A 9,810-nucleotide genomic window follows, 5' to 3' on the forward strand; every position below is an offset into this window, starting at 1 on the left:
TTTTGTATTATTTTTCCATCACTCTGATTGCAATATTCATAGGGAAACATGAATGAATAAGCAGGTGGCATTTAGTAGCTAATGCATTCTCATTTGTCACTGTTGCCTATATCACATAGAAATCACTCCATCATCCATCACCTCTTCTGAGACAAAAGATAGTATTGTTCTCCTGTCCATATATGAGATTCAACCCCGTCCAGCACCTTGCTTCCATTTCCTGCAATGCATCACTGGAATGGAATAAAAAACCTTGGTGCGCGGGAGAGAGAATTTTGATTTCTTCTTCATTTTTTTTAAAGAGAAAGATGAAATATCAAATACTTTAGCTGAAGGTGACTGAAGTTATATGTATTATAATTCATGAATGGCACCAGGTACAAATGATTTGTGGGCATTTGGTTGTGGGAATATGGCATTCAGCTCCACTGGAATCTTAAATTGGTCTTCTGATTTTTCTTTCCACAACTTAACATTAAGTTACCATATACAACTTTAAAAGCTGTATTTGAAGATGTAACCCTATATCCTCTTCCAGATGATCAACAGAAGTTTATTGAATAAGAAATAAGACTGTACTCTAAATGTTTATTAACATGTTTTTGAAGGAGGAAATAATGTTGATAGGTATCATTACTAAGCTTTGATTATCATGTGGATGTCATAAAAGAAATTTCCAAATCAATAAATCTGCTTAGTATTTTAGCTTAGCTTTAAAACGTGATAGCCACATTTGATTTAACTCTCAAGTCCTGCCCACACACACACCTGAGTTGTTTCTTATTTAACAGAAACAAGTGCAAGTATTTAAGCTCATTATAATCATGCTTGCATGTTTCTTTAGGGCTGCCTTGTACGCTTAACTTTTGTGCCTTGACATACAAAATGCATAGTTGGTATATCAAATTTGAATAAGGTCTTCATGTGGAAATAATTTCATGACTCTTTCCTGATCCGTGTTCACATCTATTTTAAAAGGAAGAACGAATTCTCCCTGTATGTCCCATTCAAAACCAAAACATTAAACATTAAAGTTTTACTCATGTATTTGTACCTGACTACAAAGTGTAAAGTCTGGAGGGGTAATCTGAGAAGTGGGATTGAACAAATTTACTTTTTAGACTCTCTCCACAATAACAGTTCTATGGTGGCACCCATTTACATGGTGAGATTTAAATGTGTAATTCAGCATTTGAAAAGAATACTCATATCTAACACAAAAGAATGTTTTAAAGCCTGTAATTCAATCTTTGCTAGTGCTGTTGATAACACATAGAAAATGGGAGGATTCCATTTTAAAAACTGAATGTATGTATTTTCTACCCACTATATTTTTTTTTCCTCTTAAAATTGACGATTTAGGAAATGCTGTGTGGGAGACAGCTTTAAATATTGTATCAAAATGGCCCTTCGCAATAGAATATTGAAATGTTTTGTTTCATTAATTTCATTAGTGAGACTGGGGGCTGCTGAGCTAACAAGGCTGTCCTGGTTCTAAAACTTGTACAGGAGCCATTGGCAGAACTGTTCCACTGCTCTCTCCTAACCACAAAAATCCCACCATGTATAAAAGGTTGCTACAGAATTCATGGTTTGTACCCAGACTTGGGCATACTCAGAAAAGACCCATTGAAATTTATATAGAAAAATTCCCTAGTGAAAAACAAGGGTCACTACTGAATTTGACACACTATCCTTTGCATGTGCACTTTTGTCTGACTTACAGCCAATTACCCAGATGTAAGTAAACCACTTCTGATTAAGGGGCAAAACGGACCAGCACAATCTAGCGGCATGGGGGCATGGCGTTTAGATGACATATGTCCCAATGTTGCCCCCAAGCCAGCTTCACACCGCCTGCTCAACCAGATGGCAGGTATCTTTGTGGCACTCTGGTGGCATGGCATTTCTATATCGCACGCCACACACCACATGCCTCACATGACTTATCCTGATGGGACAGATGTGTGTTTAATTGTCAATGATGGATTTTATCAAATTTTCCCATGGCCAGGTGCCTGCAGCCCATATGCAGCCTGCATATATCCCAGGCATATCCTGTGGCTTATCAAGGATGGGAAAAAAACCCTCCTTGAAATCCATTGGGACAAGCACAGGTTGCATATGGGCTGCATACACCCGGCCAGGAGGAATGCATTAAGATCCATCATTAACAGTTAAACACACATCTATCCTATCAGGAAAAAGACAGGATAATTAGTGTGCTATAATCTGCTGATATTGTCCACTTGGTTAATGTGTTGCACAACACAATTCTGTTAGAGATGGCCAAATCTGATGATTTCACTTTCTCTCAGATTTAATTTTTTCAAGTTCCACTTATCTAATTTATGAAGAAATCTAGAAATTTTGGAAAGTTCTTATTAAAAATTAACTGAACACAAAATTCTCAGTCTGCACTGGCAAAATTCATTAGGACATTTCCAATATTATATGGAGAGAATAATCACATATATTTCTATTAAACATGAGGAGTCTGGGTGGAAGCAATGCTAGTGATCATAATCCAGCAAAACAAATGTAGTTGAATATTTGAATAAGAGATGCAAAGCCAGAGCTAAGCACCCAAAACCCTCTGCCTGGATGGCAGGCCTTTCTGCTTAATTTTCTTCTATATTCTGATTTTCTTACAGTCTCTCCACCATATTTATGATGAAATAGGTTAATTTTGAAAAGTTTTTTTTAAAAAAAAATTGAAATGAACCAAACAAAATGTTCACCTCTCTCACTTCTATACCTTTTCTCAGTAAAAGAACAGAACTTTATTTGATATGTGCATAGAGTGAGTGTCGTATTATGGTCTGAATGCTCGACTCAGAAGCCAGGTTTTGAATCCCAGCTTCACAATCCTGCTGATTTCAAAGGTAGGGTTCAAAAAAGGGAGAGATACCTGTTACGGGGAATAAACAAATAAAGGACTTAAAGCTGGTTGAATCTTGCCCACTGTGTATCTGTGTGCTGGGGAGATAATCTTGTTCCTCTGCAAATGTTCCAGAATGTTCCTTTTTTGATAACAAAATACAAGAAAATTCAGATTATAAATCTAAAATGTCTTCATATGTGTCATAAAACTAACATTTACATGCACTGGATAATAACACTTCTAATACTTTTTCTAGTTTCCTTTACATGGAATTTTGTTTTCTTGCCCATGGTAGGAAACTTGAGGGGCGGGAATCTCAAACAAGCAGGAAGTAATTATGTTTCCACATATTCATACTCTTTACAAACTGTTCATGTTTCAGGATCTCTCTTCATTAGAAACCTACAGTATTTCCCCTTATATTTTGTAAAGGCAGAGTTTAGTATCTCAGTTTCACTTTGACTTCATTTTCAAAAGCAGATGTTTGACAAGGAAAAATATGTCAAGTCTCCAAAGGCAGCACAGGAAAATAAAAAGAAAAGGGAAAGAAAACACTACCAAATCAGTGAAATTTATTTAATTTGATGATTTAATAACTTTTTTATTTTCCCTTGAGTATTGGCTATTTAACTGATGAATTAATATATTAAATCTGTATACATTTGGATATGAGAAAAAATACTCTAGCAAAACAGCAATTTTCTCTATATTTTTAGATTAAACATAGATGGATTACATTTTGTAAGAGACATCTTCCTTTCTCTCAGATATGGAATAGAATACCTTTTTCAGGGTGCTTAACATCTCCAGGTTTTAAAAGTATGTACATAAAAAAAATTACAAAAATATAAAAGTTTTCTGACTAATGCAGACTAATTTTATTTTTTAAATATTTTATTTATTGCCTTTATAACAGCTTGGCACCCAGAACACATTCAATGGCAATTCTACTCGTGGAGTGTTTCTTGAATCTTTGCTTCTCAGGATCCTCACTCCAGTGGTTAGTGCAAGAAACATGATTAGCTTAATTCCCATTAATTTCAATGGATCCATTCTTAAGGCAGCTGCCACATTGCAAAATCTATGCAGCTTGACACTACTTTCACAATCATGGTTCTGTCCTATGGAATCCTAGAATTTGTAGGTTGTTGTGGCTCCAGAGCTCTCTGGCAGAGAAGGCTAAATATCTCATAAAGCTACAAATCCCAGAACTCCATAGCATTGAGCCGTGGCAAATAAAGTGGTGTCAAACTACATTAATTCCACAGTGCTGATGCAGCCTAAGAATGACTGATTTTGGTTTTCATTTTTATTCAAATGAGATCTAGTGGGAAAGTTGTTGAATTACATCCTCAAAAGCCGTTCATCTAATTTGCCCGTGCACATTTTTCTAAAAAAGAAAAAACCTACAAAAAAAGGATTTCCTTCTCTGGCTTTAGCCTAAAGGATGCAGAATTTGTGACATAGAACTGGAGGAAGAAAACACCAAAGTTTTGTCCTCTCTTTTAAAAGCAGGTTTAGGAGGGGAAAAGTGGAGGAGAACAAGAGATAACTAGAATAAAGTCACAGAGAGAAAAGTGTGAGGAAGGCAGGCAGGAACTTTCTTAAAGGATTCAACATAAAGGCAGAGAGATGGAAAGATCTTTCAGGGTTTACAACTTCATTTCTGGTTTCCAAACTCTTATTAAAGTTGTTTCAGGTGAGTGGTGATGATGGTGGGAACATACAATTTCCCAGATGTTCCCTGACTTAAAGTTGAATCTCAGAATTTTTTTTGGGGGGGGGCATTGCTTCAGCCTTCCTGTCACCAGGCTGTTACCAAAATCCAGAAGTAGAAATCAGATACCTCTTAAGACAATTTATCCCTTCAAGAAAATGGAGAGAGATAAATTCTGCATGCAACCTCAAATAACATTTGCGTTGACAGATAAGTAGGTGTAGCAATGGCAATTTATTTATGCAGCTGTATTCCCCCCCCCCCCGACCCCTTTTGACTAACAAAAAATACTGCAAAATGTTTGTCTAATTGTGAGCATTCTTACAAAGGGAGCATCTACAGTTACACAAATGTTATGTTTATAGTTGCTGGAATGGTTGCCATGGTTTTCCATAAGAAATTCTGAAAACACCAAAATGGTTCAGGGAATCTTTCTTAATGTAATTCCAGGGTTGAAAGAAAAATAAGTGTTTGGAGCACACAAAACTACTTTATATCTGTGTACTTTTGCCTTTGTGCACTGTGAGCACTGTGAATAAGACCCAATCTAAGGCATGTTTTGAGTCCTACACATATTGAGCCACAAAGGACATTGGAAGTTACAGACAAGTCCTTCAACTATCTTGATATGGCAGGGACAATCTCTATGAATATTTTGTTGTACCACTTTTTAAGCCACTTTTAGAATATTCCAGTTTCTCTCTCCTCCTCCCACTTCCCCCCTTGGTCACCGGCCTACTTCCACTGCGGCAAACTTTCAAAATGCAAAATTATTTTGCAGTTAACTTTGCAAGAGGGTGAGTATAGGAGGAGATGGAGTCTTGCCTTTCCTTGTGGGCTCAGGCAAAGACCAACCGCTGCAGCCTCTTCTAGCTTATGCGTTCTCCAACATTAATAAGTTTTGCCATCAGTGGACCACACTCTGAAGTTGCTTGGCCACACATGTCCCGGTGTTCAATCGTCATGGTCTCCATGATCGCAGCCTATGGCTTAGAGAGTTTCATCCAGTGGTGTCCTCCTGTAAATGAATCAGCATTTGTCAATTATGTGTGTGTTTGGGGCTGGAATCCCTTCCCATAGGAAAAGTTCCATTCCACAGATGCGATTTCACTCATGAAATAAATTTTACCCATAAATCGTGAGATAATTAAAAATAATCCTGTATATGCAGAGATATAGCATTGTTAGTCTGTAAAATTAGTATGTAAAGAAATCTTGTAGCATCTTTAAGACTAACTGAAAGAAACAGCAATTGCAGCTACATTTCTAGACCACTTCATAACGAACTAAGCAGTCTCTAAGCAGTTTACAACATGGAAGCTAATTGGTTCCATCAAGCTGGGTATTCATTTTAGCATCCTTGTAGGGCTGAGTCTACCCTGGATCCCCTGGCTGGTACTGAATTCACAACCCTGTGACTGTGAATGAGTGGCTGCAGTAATGGCATTAAACCACTGTGCCACTAAGGTTCTTTGATTTTAGCAGATTAGCCTTCATAGACATAAGTCTACTTTCTCAGACACACATCCTGTATATATCACTTTAAACTTTTTGGGGGTTGGCAGTATAATAAGGACATTGAAACACATAAAAATATATGTTTTGTTGTAGTTGTTGTATGCCTACAAGTTATTTCTGACCTATGGTGATTGTAAGGCAACTCTACCATAGGGTTTCTTGGCAAGTTTCTTCAGAGTTTCCATTGCAATCCTTTGAAGCTGAGAGAGTTGACTTACCCAAGGTCCACTTAGTCTCCATTTACTGTATTCCAAAATTCTCTTTGTTGATATTATCTATGTAAAAGAAGAAGAAGAAGAAGAAAGATTTTAAATGGTTGGCATCTAAATAATGCATACTTGAAAGGTATGAAACAAATGTGTTTGAATTAGGAGCTAACATCGCTCACCATTAATTCCTGTGTTTCAGTTAGTTTGGATAAACTTCTTTTGGAAAAAGCATGTTCATGTTAGAATACCACCTCACTTATACAGTGACAAGTCCAAAGTATCATTAATTTTAGGGCTAATTCTTACAAACAGATGAGGTAGTAAAACTGTGTTTGGAACGTACCACTGCATATTTCAACTGTGGTTTCGCAGGGCTAAGTGCTCTTCCATACAAAAAGCCAACGAGAATCAGTGTGAAAGCCCTGTGCAGACCATACATGATGTCAGAGGGAAGAGTGTTCCAGCTTACACCTTTGCAAGTTAGGTTTCTGTGGTGTGGCATTTTTATTATGATTAATATTATTATTATGAAAATGACAGTTTCATCCATACAACTGTCTCTCTTCAATCTGATGTGGCACAGTCTATAACTGTATCTGTAAGGCAGGACACAGAGAAGTAATAATGAACACCAAGTAAGGCAAAGCCCTGGTTTGTGTTCATACTGGAAGAACAGTAGTTAAACAGTTCTTTCTCAAATGAAAACGTGAGCTCTATTAAAAATGTAGTTGCCAGTTTTAGGTAGAGAAGACCTAAAATGAAAATGGCCCAGTTCCCCATCATCACTTACTGTTTTATACATAAGCTAAAAATTCATGACTGTCTTGTACAGTAACATTCACAATCTACACACACAAAAAAGATATCTTTGTTGGATTGACCAAACTGCACAAAAGATATGTTGCAAGCTTTCGAAGCTTCTTCAGCAAGCCAAGATGTTAAAGAAGAGGGGGAAATGATGTTAGTCACATTTTGCATTTTGCCAAGGTGTGGCTGTTCTCAATTCAGGTAGTACTGGTGGAAAATTCGTGCAGACAGCCTTCTCCTCCTTCTGGCCATGCGGGTACTACAGTAAATAAAACAAATTTCTATTAGTTCCATTAGTGCATGGGTAAGTTTAGGTGAGTTCCATTAGCAAGACAAAAAGATTTCTTTAAATCCAAGTTGCCACCTCTTAACAAAATGCAGGCTTGTGACTAGCATCATCATATATATTTTTTCTCCTGTATGGTTTTTAACATCTTTGCTTGATGAAGAAGCTAGTGGAGCTTCGAAAGCTTGCAACACATATTTTGTGTATTTTGGTTGATCCCATAAAGGTATCACTGTTTTGGATGTTATTGTACTTCACTACATGGCTAAAATAGCTATGTTTTCATTACTGTCTAGTTATACATGTTTACCCAGACCTAAGATCCACTGACTTTAGTAGAATTTGGTTCCTATTTCAGATATTTTTTATGATATCTTACTTACAAGACAAGCCTACAGACAATCTACCACAATCCTGTAGGACTGCAATCTAATTTGGGACAAAGTCCCCTTAAATCAATGAGGCTTACTTGTCAGTAAATATGGGTAGTTTAGTCATACTTAGTATCATACATAGTGCATGGGCAATTTAGGCATACTCAAAATCATATTTAAGTGTAATTATAGGACCATTATTTACACCTCATTTAAAGTTTCAATGGGAACTTCTCCCAAGCAAGTATGGATAGAAAGGGATGGGTAAGAATTTCATTTTAGTTTATAATGAGAATTTACCAAAATCCACACATTTCTTTGTATCCCAGCTGGAAAGAATGTGGATTTTAAAAATAAATGGATGTGAGAGAAGCTGAAGCCAATTACTGACCAATTTCTCCATCCATACACAGATTTCAATGTAGTTCTTAAATGTCTGAATCAAACTCCAGCTTTGAATTTCTATTTAACCATGCTTGTAGAACTGAATTAGTCACCACTGTTTTTTGTTTTCGTTTTTGATTTCCTCATCTTTAACACTTATATGGCATGCAGGGAGAACACAGTCCTCTCCATCCCAGGAATAGCTTGTACCTATTGAATGTGCACAATGCAAATGAGAAAGAATTTCATTTTGGTTGATCTCTTTGAAGAATCTACCAATCATTTGCAATCATCTTCATATTCGGGGCTGAAGGAACCTGAGGGTTAAAAGATTCAAAGGAGAAAAAAGGAATAGATTTCTCCATCCCTTGTCAGCCCTATCTTACCTACCTGCCTATGTATGAAATAAACTCAGGGAAGAATCCTAAGGCTGATGGGCCACTGCAATCCCAGAGGCTCGGATCCATCCCAAGTTTTTCTCTGTCTTTGCAGAAATAATAGTGGGACCTTTTTCTGGCTCTGTTTCTCCTCCACAGGCTTTGGTTGGGGAAAACAAACAAAAAAAACATCCCATGTAGTTAAATCATGAAATGTACACTGAAGCAGATCCATATTCTTCCTCCCTCTGCTATCACACCCCTCCAACAAACCTCATTTTGTCCCTTTCTGGGGTTAGACTTTCCAGCCTTGGAAGGAAGCTAATGTTTCCCTGGTTATGAATAAGCAAAATTAGAAGAAAGAAGGTTTCAGCACAATTAACAGCTTCAGAGGAGTTCCAGTTTGTCCTATGGGACCCCTGCACATTACACAGTTATAGTGCTGTAGTCCATTTTAACTGACTTGGTACAATCCTATACTGTACGATCTTCTGGTTTGTAAAAAAGATGAGGCACTACAGCTCTCCAGCTGAGAATACTAAATACATCTCCCTAAACTATAGATCCCAGGATTCCATAGGATCTTGCCATAGCAGTTAAAGTAGAACAAGAGTGCTTTACTTTTGTATTGTGAAAAGGCCCCCGTCTGTGTTCACAGGACTTTCCTTATGTAATGGAAAGCATGCAAATATTCTTGTATTCAGTAAGCCGCGTGTTCTAAGTGTTTTATAAAGAGTGATTTCTATGATTTCAGAACAGCTAAACTGGTGTCAATTTTTCCCCCTTTAAAACTATATATATATATATATATATATATATATATATATATATATATATATTCTGTATTTACTTGCTAAATATGCTATTTATAGTTCCAAAGGGATGTGGCACAAATCCTCATATCCTGTATCTCACACTGTCTTCCTCTCAAATCTGGATCAAATCTAATCTGGAAGTGTAACTGTTACCTTTAAAGCACCAAGAAAAGCAGTTTAAAAACCATTTCACAAGCTCCACAGGTCTTAATAAAACATAATAAAAATAAAACTTTTGTTATCCCACTTTTCTGCAACGAGACAACCAAAGTGGCTCACAACACATTAAAATAAGGAAGGCCTAAAATTATGCATTAAGGACATATGTGTGTATGTGTGTGTGCATAAGTTTGTGTGTGTATACATATACAAATAACCGTAAAAGTCAAATGTACAATTTAAGATGGTGAATAATTTAGGAATGTATTATCGTATAGTC

The 9,810-nt window shown here is 36.7% G+C and overlaps 1 long non-coding RNA gene across 1 annotated transcript; it reads right to left on the reverse strand.

The window, feature by feature from the left end:
• Positions 1–4,119: 4,119 nt before the first annotated feature.
• Positions 4,120–9,353, reverse strand: LOC121927167. Its single transcript, XR_006103150.1, has 4 exons — positions 8,830–9,353; positions 8,570–8,716; positions 6,338–6,394; positions 4,120–5,619 (listed from the first exon to the last, which is right to left on the reverse strand). It is a non-coding gene; the product is annotated as an uncharacterized LOC121927167 (long non-coding RNA).
• Between the last annotated feature and the right edge of the window lie 457 nt (positions 9,354–9,810).

Source organism: Sceloporus undulatus, chromosome 3, assembly GCF_019175285.1.
Source record: "Sceloporus undulatus isolate JIND9_A2432 ecotype Alabama chromosome 3, SceUnd_v1.1, whole genome shotgun sequence".
Taxonomy (NCBI): Eukaryota; Metazoa; Chordata; class Lepidosauria; order Squamata; family Phrynosomatidae; genus Sceloporus; species Sceloporus undulatus.